Source organism: Neocloeon triangulifer, unplaced genomic scaffold, assembly GCF_031216515.1.
Source record: "Neocloeon triangulifer isolate White Clay Creek 2 clone unplaced genomic scaffold, ASM3121651v1 ptg000011l, whole genome shotgun sequence".
Taxonomy (NCBI): Eukaryota; Metazoa; Arthropoda; class Insecta; order Ephemeroptera; family Baetidae; genus Neocloeon; species Neocloeon triangulifer.
Window position 1 is genome coordinate 894,924 of NW_026775553.1, and position 12,411 is coordinate 907,334.

A 12,411-nucleotide genomic window follows, 5' to 3' on the forward strand; every position below is an offset into this window, starting at 1 on the left:
CGTCTCAAAATTAAATTAAATCCAAAACACTAGCTTTTGGGGAAGATGTTGAAAATAGTTGATTTTGGTAACATTATTAGTTTCAACTTTTGACTAAATGTGAGTTTTATTTCCAAGATACTGATAAGTCATGAATTATCAACCAAAACACTCTATTCCTTCATTCATTCATGAATATAAATTTTTATCATTAAAATAGGAAAAATTCTAAAATTGAAAGGTTAGAGGAAATAATTTTTAGGATTACAAAATGCAAGTGCATAAAATTTATGAAAATTGTTGTAACATCCAAATTTATATAGACGAACAAACTTTACCAATGTTTGAAGGGAAATGGAAAGAAAAAAATTGAGGATAAATTGTGTTGATATATCATTGAAGCGGAAAACAAGTCAATATGTTGTGTTTACATATAATTATGATAGAGATCAAAGCTTTCATTCTAATTTTGGACGGATTAGATATTCGAACAGAACTCGGCCAGTTAATATTGACAAGCAATAAATATGAATTCGCAAACAAAAACGACTGACGCAATTGGTGAATAATTAATTTCCTCCCTGGCTTCACATATTGATGCAATCATCTCCTCCGTTTGCAAATACAAACTAGACAACACGTTTTCGCACAGAGAATTAATCACGGCTTTGAACTTTTGCCGAGGGCTGATGTTGCGATCACATAGTGGGTTCGCAATCAGAACCATTAGTCTGGCAAATTGATGTCACCGACAGATATAAAAAGCAATGGTTTCGGCGTTTGGCACCACCCCCGTCAGCACCCCCAATCGTTATCAGATTTGTCAAATTTTTATGTTAATATTTGCATAAATACGTTCGGCCGCCGTGACGAGAGCTTTTTTAATCAATCACAAAAGCGCCTCCCTTAATTGCGTGCCGCGTCTGCCCCGAAATATGAAATTATTTCCAATCATCACGTACGCGTATATTCGTCAATCAAACGCGCGTCCGGCCGAATTTTAATGTGACTGATCCACATTTCAATTTTGATGTAATCAAACAAAGGCGATTCGATTGCCATTTTCATTATTTTCACTACAAAGCAAATAATGTCTAAATTGATATGCTTTAATCAAATAATGCTGAAATTTCTATCCAAATATGCAAAGAGAAAAATATCAAATATCATATTTTTAATGAAATTTCTATATTTCCGCTTGAATGCCAGTTTCAAAAAGAGATTTATTTATAATTTTGGTGAATAAATTAGTTTCTTCCAGTTTCTTTTCCCATTTGAATTTATATAATATGCAAGCTTTTATTTCATCCTTTATTTAAAATTATAAGCAGGCAGAGTTTTATTAATTTACTGAACATTCCCTCTTCAATTACTAATAAACTCCTTCCTTTGTGAAATAGTGGAGACGCGACGGAATCCGCAGGATGCGTCACTCTAGTAATAATAATATATTGATCAGGAACAATAAAAATAACTCCACGCCACATCTGCTTCTCCGCTTTTTCCTTTGTCGTGTGCGCGCAAAAATATGAAATTCCTGTAATAATAAAAATCATGTGCCGGGGAGAGAGTTTAATTTGGCGCCGATATGAGAAATGCTTCTTGTGAATTTATTATTATTATCATCATCCCCCGAGGACGTTTGCCGGCGCATGATTATGCGGGGGTGACTTTTGAGCCACCCCCACTGCACTCGCGTGCGCTTTATTGCGTCAAAAAGCTGCGAGGGGTGCATCTTTTTTTGCTCTTGACGCACACATGGCGCGCTCACAATAATGAAATCGGCGCGGCACTTCATTAAAGATGCAGCCGCGCTAAATAATTTAATATCTCATATGCAGGCTTTGATTTTCAACTCGGTTGGAAAAAGGCGCAGTGAGTTTGCTGAAAGGAAACAAGAAACAGGTCAACTGCTTTTAGCATGAAAAGTTACCCACGTCATTTGATAATTTTAATTTTTCGTAATTACACTTTTGCAGGAATTTTTAATTTAAATATTATCGCCATGCAGGTCGCGCAGGAAACGAAAAACTTTTGAGTGGTTGGCAATTTTGAATTTTTACAACCTATAATTACGGGCAATAAGGAAATTTTGTGAAATATATTTAAATATATAATGAAAATAATTATTATGACGGTGAGGAATTCAAGTCATTCTTGAGAAAACAGCAAAATGAGTATCAAGAAATTTCATTAAGCAAGAGAAACTTGAAATAAAAGCACAAATTTGAATATGATTTGCATTTTTTTCCAGCCTGATTTTTGTATTTTGAAGTAAAACGAGTTTTCTCCTCTACTTGAGAACTGTTATTTTATCCCCACGTATGCAAATTTGGTTGAAATATACGATCTCTTTTATTTTTAAATTAATCATGAATATATTTTCAGAAATAACAGCAGGAAAATTTGAATAAAAATTAAAAAGCTGTAATTGTATGTAAAAAAATACTGCACCACAAATTTATTCCAAACTTTTTGCTAAGTCTCAAGAAAACCATTTCATAATACAAAATTTCTCAAAGAAGCTTCCTTTCTCTTTATGAATGTGTGGCGATTGTTCCTAAACAGACATTCTCTGCTGAAGCACTAATTAGGCTCTAAGTTTCAATGCACCGAGACATCAAAGGAATACATTTCATGCATATTAGTATTCACACGAAAAAATAAATTTCCACGAGTTGAACTTATGCTTGGGTTAATTTCGTTTGATCTCCTGCAAGCCAACTTGAAATGAGAATCTGCCTTTTCTTTTTATTAAAAAAGCAGACATTTTTTTGAATTTGCGTTTTTACGCAAAGCATTGGCCTGGGAAATCTAATTCGGAATTGCGGGTTGGCCGCCCTCATTTTAATTGGATTTATCTATTATTTATCTGCAGAGCAAGTCTCATTATTCTGCGACCGCGCGTCGGCAGGGGATTGTGAGCGCACGCAATATTTGGCAAACACCAAGTCCTCTTGTTATTATTGTCTCTGAGGGCGGGTTTATTTCTTTATTGTGTTCGTTGTCCGCGCCATTCTCCGAAATAAAAGCAAACACGCGGCAATTACACGCGCGGAGCAACAACGCTATCAAATTTAAATGGACTCGCTCTCATCCATCTAAATTATTCACGCGTCTGCCATTATCATCGTGGTAATATCCATTAACTTGTGGCGGCGGAGAGGGTCTTTATTTTTATTCGTCTGTTCGCTGAAACGAATTTGGTTCATAATTAAAATTTCAAAGAAATATAAAAATGTTTTAATTTTATTTGAATTATTTAATGGACAAAAGAAATTATGAGTTTGAATTCGGAAATAATTTAAAATTAAACTGAATTGATTTTCATTTGGGAAAAGTAGCTTAACACTTGGCAAAAGGTTGCAGAATGAGGTGTTGATCGAAGTGGGCCGAAAAGGCAATATTTCAAGATCAGCGGCGAGCGATATTTTTTTCTCGGAACATTTCTTATTCACGGTGCAGGCTGGGACGGCGCAGATAAAGTGGATGCGTAACTCGAGTTTACGGCCTTTAAGTCTTTGGCTATATGTTCGCCTGCTGAGCCATTAACCCTTGCTCTCTCGTTTATCCCGAAACAACACAGGGGGGCCTCAAATGCGGTGGAAAATTGGCGCAACTCTAATTTAGTGTCCGCATGTTGGCCTATTTCGCACCGTTTGTTCCATTTTCTAACCGAATAAACATTTTTCAAAGTGATTTTTGCTGCAAACAAAAACTTATTTCAATATTAATTGAAATTCATAAAAAAATAATTCATTAATGAAAAGGCAACTTAATTTCGATAGGAAATTCGATGGAAATTTTGAAAATTCCGTGAGTGGAATTTCCAAAATGGCTCCATTTTGAGCGTGCAAGAGTTGATTTCCACACATTACTGCGTCGATAAATTATTCAGCGAATTCCGCAGCCGGTGTGGCCAATATTTGGTCAGCCACCATTACATAATTCCGTTGCCAAACTCGCAAATGCAAATTTCGCTGCGTGTGCTGCGAGGCTGGATTCACAAACACACATGCGTGTAATTTTATAGCCGCGCGCTGGTCTGTGTCTCTGGCTTTGTCTAGGGCTATTGTGTGTTTGTGTCACGGACGAGAGACGAGAGGTCGGACCGACCGGCAATAGCTGAGCCAGCCACACGCACGCGGATGGATCAAACGGACATGCGGCCAGCACAATGTAATGACTGTGCGAAATTCGAAGCCCGACGATAAATTCCAGCTTTGCATTCGCCAGCGTTTGCGAAAATAAAAAATAGCAAAACCTGGGCTAGAGCATCAGAGGATGGCAGAAGGTTCTCCGAGCGTTACGTGGAATTAGGTGGGGCTTTAAATAGTCTAAATCACATATATTATATACCTCTGGGCGCATAAAATGTGATTATTATATATTAAATTTGTCAATATTGTTAATATTATTTAAGTTTTCAACATTATTTTGAACTGATATTTATCTGAGAGAAAAAATTTGAAGGTTTCGAAGGAAAGAAATGAATCACCTAAAGGTTTTGAAAATAAAGTTGTTAGAATATTAGAATAAATACAAAAGTTGTTGAAAGTTACACTTCTTTGAAAGCAGATAATCGATTAAATTACTTCGCCACCTCTTTTTCTTCTTCAATTGAATTAGATCCAGATGAGGACCATTTAGAACCAGGCGAGTGATTGAGGTCGGCCAGAGCATCTGGCCCTTTTTGAAAGTGGCACCGGGAATTAATTTTCCGAGAAGAGCGGCTCAGCGCAATTTCATCAGGCTTATTCGTTTCTAACACTTTCCGCCGGCAGAATCAATTAAGTGGAGCGACGGTGAAAAGAGGGAAGCGGCAAAAAGTTAATAAAAATATATTAGCCGCAAATGCATTATCGGCCGCTTTTTGCTCTACACGTTGCTTCAAATTTTTGCTGCCACTAAACTCTCATTTATAGTTTTCCCTGTCTCGTTTCATCCCCCGAGAAGAGCGAGAAGCTCCACGTGCGAAGGAAACGACGCCGTTTTCCTCGCGCACGTATTCCCATTTGCCATTTTTCCGAGCGGTCGCTGCCAATTTTCACTTTCGGCCGCCTTAACGCACTCCTTAACCCTTATTTTGTAGAGTGCGAGAAAAATTCCGTCCGAATTTATATGTACCAATCTTCATTTTATAAAACTAAAAAAGACATTTTAAAACAATTTTCTTTAATTACGCGGTAGGAACAAAAAAGTTTTTTTTTTATTTAAAATTATAGTAGCTCATGAAATTAAAAATTTATTTATTTAAAAGTATAACGTGGGAATGAGACTGACCTGTTTTTAACTGTAATTAACGCAGCGTCACTTTTTATGCTGAATTGTTTTCTTTCCTTGTTTCAATTTGAAAGTCATTCCGCAAAACAAGAAAGATAACAATGCTGGAAAAATTTAAGATTCTGTAATGCCCCACACAGTTTGATAACATAATTACAGCCACGCATAATTATATTACTTGTTGGTTGGGAAAAATGCTCATTTTTCTAAAAAAAAAAAAAATCGTTTAGAGCTACAAATGATTGTGTATTTTTGAATAATTTCACGCGTTTTAATTCAAAATCGGCTTTAGCTTGATGTATTTTTCATGTTATTTGTTGTTTCGTTAGGCAAAAAGTATTCGCTTTTACATATAAATTTGACTTTTGGCTGCTGACTGCAGTAATAATTCATGAGCTTCCTCGGTGTCCAGAGGAGACTATCCATCAAGAAAAATTTAAATTCAAACACAATAAATTATTGTATTATTCTGGTAAAAAATCTTTTGGGCCGGAAAAATGTATAATTTATTGCTCAAAAAAACACATTTATCACCAGACAGAATTAAGGTTTGATATTTGAAAATCATTTAATTGTGGCTTTAATTTTTAGCTATTTGAAAAAATTTACAAATTTCCAGCCTTTATTCAGAATCAATAGCACGAGTAAACAAAGTGACAGTGAGGATCACCGGAATTGTTGCGTGAAGCTTGTTTTCTCTGATATTGACTCTCGCAATGTTGACGTTTTTGTGCAAATATCAATAAAAATAAGCGAGGCGAATTTCACGTGGCACTGCACAAACGGCGAAATTGACACGGAAGTACGGACGATGCAATATTTTATCGGCTCGCAAACACAATTTATTATTTTATGGGAATTACATTCGCATGCAAAAATCCGACGCAAAACAATACATGTGTTCGCGTCGGCTGAGCCGATATCATTCGATAAATATCATTTTACCGCCGCCAACCGCGCCGTATTTCCACGCTCGTGCACAAAAACGACAAGGGCTTTTGATAGATGGCTGAGCGCGAGACCCACCATCTCTTTTTTCTTTTTTCTTTTTGCAGCCAGCCCGCGTGCAGTGCAGATCGAATTGATGCTCTCATTGGAACTTGCAATTCGATCAAATGTGCGCTTGCATCATATTCGCGCGTCAGTTCGAATTGCTCCACTTTCCTTCTTTCTTTCTTTTATTTGCATAATTTGACACTGATTAAATTGGCGATTGGAACGAGGCAATATATCTTGCTGCCAATGGTCGCATAAAAAATTATTTTTTGCACAGCATTCACCTCATGTCATGTATATCAAATAATTGGATTGAATATCAGAGAAGGATAAAAAATTTAAATTAAAAGTAGATGGAATTTGCTTCTAACAAATTTGTTTCAAATTTTTCAATTTGATTGGAATATGCAGTGAAGTCTCATCAATTTGTTTGCAATTTGTTGGAAAAGCATCTAATTTTTAAAATTAATCTGAATAAATGATTTTTAGTCCTTTAAATGCCATTTTAAAATTAATCTAACATTTTCTAAACGGCAATTGTAAAAAATTTGAAAATTTGTAATGCGTCGCAAAATGTGATGGCTGTCTAGGATATATTGTCAGGTTGCCTATTTTAAAGGAGCACAGAACTCTATAATTGCAACTTTGCCAGGTTCAATGACCTTAGACCTATAAACTTATATCCTTTTGGTTCATTAGCTGCAAAGTCCCACCAAGAATTTAAAAAAATCTCTACCCAAATTAATTTGGCAGCAGTTTTTGTAAACCCTTATTTATCTCCATCTATGGAATGTGACAAATAATTAATTATTAATTACGTGATAGTTGAAGAACTATCGTGATATTTGTTTGCGGAAATAAATCAGAGTGCCTGTGTGTTGCATATTAGAAAATTGTGACAAAGAACAAACACTCGTCGGACAAAATTACTATTTTGCTGGCACGACAGGCATTCTGATCGAGGTTTAATATCTGGACGGGCAAACAATTCGCATGTGAATTTGTCTGCCGCGCAGGTAAATTATGTGTCTGCAAAGTTGTTTGACACGGGAGATGCGGCGAGTATATTGCAAGCCTTCGCCGGCTGCCGCTCACAGTATATTGGAAAATGGACGCGCGTTTTATGTTCGCAAGAGAGGGTCGTGGAGCGGTTCCAAGTGTGGAGTCAGCACGATCGGAAAACAAAGAGGTGGCAAAAGCCACTGTTGCAAGCCCCGGCTCAAATAAAGCCTCATCTGCGGACCTTTGGCTGACGAGAGAGGAAAATTCCCTCTCCTCCCCCCCCCCCCCCATTGTCTTTTCGCCCCTCGGTGACGAATTCGACAAAAGTGTTTTTATTTGCAGCAATCAAAACAGCGGCGTTACTTAAAGAAAGGCGACAAGACGAATTTTTTGCTTTCTGTATTTCTCGAGAGCAACTTTCTTCCTTATTTTTCCGGCTGAAAATACAAACGTCTTTTGCAAGAAATGTATTTTCCACATGATTTATAATTTGATATGAATAAGAGAGTGGGCGGCTTTTCAAATTTATCTTCTTTTGGGTAAACAAACGCGTTGGGGGGCGCTTTTGTCAGAATTTCATTCGATCTGGGAAATTCCGAGATGTGCAACGAATTGGCAAAAACAGTTCAATTCTCCTCAAACGACAAACGGAAATTCTTTTTTCAAATCAAATTTCCCTTTCTATATTTGAAAGCGGAAACTTTTAGGGAGGAGAATTAATTATTTGATTTCCGCATGTGTACAAAATTGGAGCGTGAAATGTCTTTTCCTGGCACGCCAACGGCCACAAACGGCGACACACAATTAACATTTAATTTGGATCCATGTTCTGTCAGCAGCACCACAACAAACCGTCCGCGAGTGCTCATCTAATGATACTGCATAACCAAATTAGCAGCTCAACAAAACATCGGAGCCATTCGGCGAATGTGCTCGCAAATGGAAAGCAGTCTTGTGCGCGCTGTCACTGCCATTCGCGTTTTATTTGGCGAGCAGGGTTGTGGAATCTGCACATTCAAGGTTTTCCTAATTATTTCATTTTCAAATTCAAAGCGAATACATAAAAGACACGAGATTTATTAGTGAAAATAACCCTTTTTTATAAAACTATTCTTTTTCCCCACTGAAAGTTAATTTTTGTTGTAATTTTTTTTCAAATTCAATTTGACGCAATCGTTCAGTATTTAATTCCAGTCAAAAGATGCAAAACAACTTAAATTATGGAAATAAAATTCTTAAAAATTAAATATCATTTGTAATAATCAAAATATCAGAAAACTTGGAGAACATGGAAATATATTGTCACGAGGCCCTCTGTGTAGTTGTGAGTGACACCGTGCTAGTAGTAGAGGACCTCGTAACAGGGTGTAAAGGTAGAAATGGTAGTACGTGAGTTCTGGATAACACTATGGATGGATTTATTGTGTAGCGCCGGACGGTACAATGGTTATGGTCGGAATTGCTAGTGTGGGTGACTCGCAGGTGACTGTCCATGTGGGTTCACTGGATGACGGCCATGGTGAGGGCGTCTCGTCGGACGGTCTCGTCCAACTGCTCAGTGAGGTGCAACTCTACTGGTGCATGGCTGCTCTAGTGCATAGCCCGTGTACGACTCTCTGTACGGCTGACGCACGACTGCCTGTACGGTCGGTGTACGACTGCCCTGGCTGCAAGGCCCGTGTCCGCCAGTACGCTGTACTGCTGACAGTGCGCTAATACCTGACTCAAGCTCATCCGCTATGTCACACCGTGACATGTCCGGGGGTATAAAAGAAAAAAAAACTGAGAGAAAAAAAAAAATTACTGAACGCTGTCTCGGAGAAAAAAAAAAAAACTGAAAAAAAAACTGCCTGAACGTCCTGTGGTAGAGGCAAAACACCACTGAATAAAAAAAACTAAATTCGGAAACCCTGTGCAAAAAGAAAAAAAAACCAACTGTTCAATGCAACCTAACAAAAGCAGTTAACGTGAAAACTCAAAGCTCAAAAAAGAAAATTCTGCCACAAAAAGAAAAAAAACTAAGGTATAGTTACTCGTGTTGTAAAGCAAAGAAAGAGGGAGGAAAAAAAACATGAAAAAAAGTAATGATTGGAAAATGATTGAGATGAAACAGTACCACCCCACCGCGCGGCTCCCTCTAGCTAAGGCCAACCATCGGCAAGTGATGTAGGTGATGCGGAGGTGGCGGTGTTGGAGGTGGTGTTTGAGGCGGTATGGCGATATGGTGCGGTGGCGAATGTGGAGATATGCGAATCGTAGCCTACCTGACGGCCAGCCAAAACCGTCGGATGCTTTGCGGAAAAGAAAATACTGCAATTCGTGTGTGATGTGTGGAGGTAGGATGAGAAAAAAAAACAAAAAATAAAAAACTCGTCGCAATTACTGGGGAAAAATTAATGTGGCAAGGATGCGCTAAACAGTATAGGTATGCTAGTCAGGGTTCAGTATGGCAAAAAAAACTAATCCAATATTACTCTGTCGAAATCTAAACGTTGCGCGTGTGTTCAGGATCGATGCATTCATTCACTAATTAATTAATTAGCTAGCGTTCTCTCAAAAGCTACTAACTCTACTGTCGGGGAATATTCCAATGAAATGATACTATCTCGAAATCAAACTCAAAGAATAAGTAATCTGCTGTAAAAAAAAACAAAGCTAAAAAAACGTTCGCGATCAAAAATGCCTCTCTGTCTGTATTACGTTAAAAAATGAGCATGTGACAAGGTAAAAAGCACGTTGCAGCGGTACAGGTGTAGCATCCGATGTCCCTCGGTGCCATCATAGTGCATCCGGTAGAAAAACCAGCGTCATCTTCTGTCCTGAAAATATTAAAACAATTAAGTCTCTAGCGAACTCATAATAGACGGTAAAGGTGCTGAGTGAGCAGAAAAGACACATTGCTGAATAAACAATAAAAAATGAGAGTCAAGAACTCGGCTGAAGCGATAAAAAAAACTAAAAAATTCAAGATTCTCAAAAACAGATCAAAATATAAAAAGACTGAGAACCGTCAGATCTCAAATTGCTCATGAAAAAATTATTGTTGCTCAAGCTGATCATTAATAATTACGTTACGTCATTAAATAAGGAACAACAATCCTCTGTGTAAAAAAAAAATCTGTAGCTGTTCTTACATTGATTTGAGCTGAAAAAGAAAAAAATTAGTTATCGGGAATCAGGATATTGACAACTGATGTGCATATAAGTGTGCTGAGTGCTGAGTGTGCGTATTTCTATTTCACTTAAAATTACAGGTCGTAGTGTTGCTTCGTTCTAAAGGCTAAAAAATTGTTGCTGACAATTAAAAACTGATCACCTCCTCATTTCTCAAGGTGTGGTTTGTCGGCTAAATAAAAATTTCTCATCCGACGATCTTTGAATATCTTTAATTACTGTTTCTCTGTGTGCAATATTTAAGAAAGCACTGTTGCAAGATTAATGTTTCTTCTCATTTCATTTCATTTCATTAATGTGACTCTTAAGGAGCGCAAAATCGGGGATATTATACATTGATTTAACTCATGAGTTTATTTTAATTATTTCGTTTCATTTATTCTGTTTATTTATCATTAATTTTCTTCGATAGATAAAAGTTGCAACTCGAGTAATAAGGTTTTTTGCTGTTGTGCGTTTCTTTCATTTATTTCCTTTTATTTATTTTTTATTTTTAATCCTGTATCCCCTCTGACCAAGCTTTATTATTTCATTTCTATATTACCCTATAAAGGAGGGTGTAATAAGGGTGCGGAGACTTTCTATAAGGCAGAGCGTGTTTGCGCGCGAAGCTCATCCCTGTAGAATTACTCTGATTTTACCGCGCAATTTTGCGTAAAAAGTTACGTGAAAATTTTGCAGTTCCCTTGGGGTTGAGGATCCTCTGTTTTTCTGTCGGTCAGTCGGATTTCTTATATATTGCAATTTTGTCTCTAACAGTAGAACTTCTAAGAGCAGAATGATAGAGATTTGTGAAGACAGTAGTTAAAGCGTCGATTAGCAGTTACTTAATTCTCATTTTTCAATATTTGCTGCGGCTAAATTTTTTCAAAATCGTTTGGAAATTATTAATTCGTTTGGCTGGTTAAATTTGATTTATTATGATGCGGTTAATCTTCAACTTTGTAGTACATGAGAGAGCCAGTTGCTTTATTAGAGTTTATTTCTCGTTTCATTATTCGTTTTACTTGGGGATTATTATTTCATTAATTCGCTTTATTATTTCCCCGAATTCTGACCAAATCTTATTGTTGGCCAGTCGGGTCGCTGATGTACTATTTTTTCGTTTTCAGAGGTTTCGCATGCGGAGCATTATTGCTGATGTCGTATACTTACTCTTCTGTTCATTTGTTTCGCTTCGTTTGCATTTATTATTATTGTCATTGATTATTTCATTTTCATTTGTATTATATCATTTTCATTATTCTTGTTATTCATTATTAATGCTCGATGATTTGATTCTCTGTCGTCGTCGTTAATTGATTTGATTAGGTTCTATTTATTAATTGCTTTAGTAGATTACTTTATTCCTCAAAATTGTAGCCGTTGCGTTGCTGGTGATTATTGAGTTTCGTGATTTTATTATAATATTTGCTGTTGTTTCGTTGTGTTTTAACAGTTGCTCTTCAAAAAAAAACTGTTGGTGGTTGTTAATTAGTCAGCTGATATTTCATTTTTCAATTTTTTTGCTTAAGTGACTTTCTGTTTCCTTGTTACTTTTGCAAGAGGTTATTGATACTACTTTTTTTGTCAAGTTTGCTTATCATGAGTCCACAAAATCAATGGTTTACTTGTGTTGAAATTATTTCTGCTTATTGTCTGTTTCAAAATACTGATTTTTGTTCCTTCTTGGTCAGCGGTTAGTGCTGTGTTGATAAATAAAAATTCCAACGGATCTGTTGACCCGTGCCAGCTAAGAAGTAGCTGACGTTCGCGGGGCACTATTAAGTGCAAAATTGCTATTCTCATTGCTATAATGAAATAAAGAACGAGTTAAGCATCTCGCGATGGGAAAATTTAAATTTATGCCTCAAGATTTTACCTTCAATCAGCTATTTTGCTATTTGCTCTTGTATGAAAAAATAATTGTTGCGGTTATTAAAAAAAATTGCGGGTCTGTGAGAAGATTGCAAGTTTGGAGCAAATATATGATTTTAA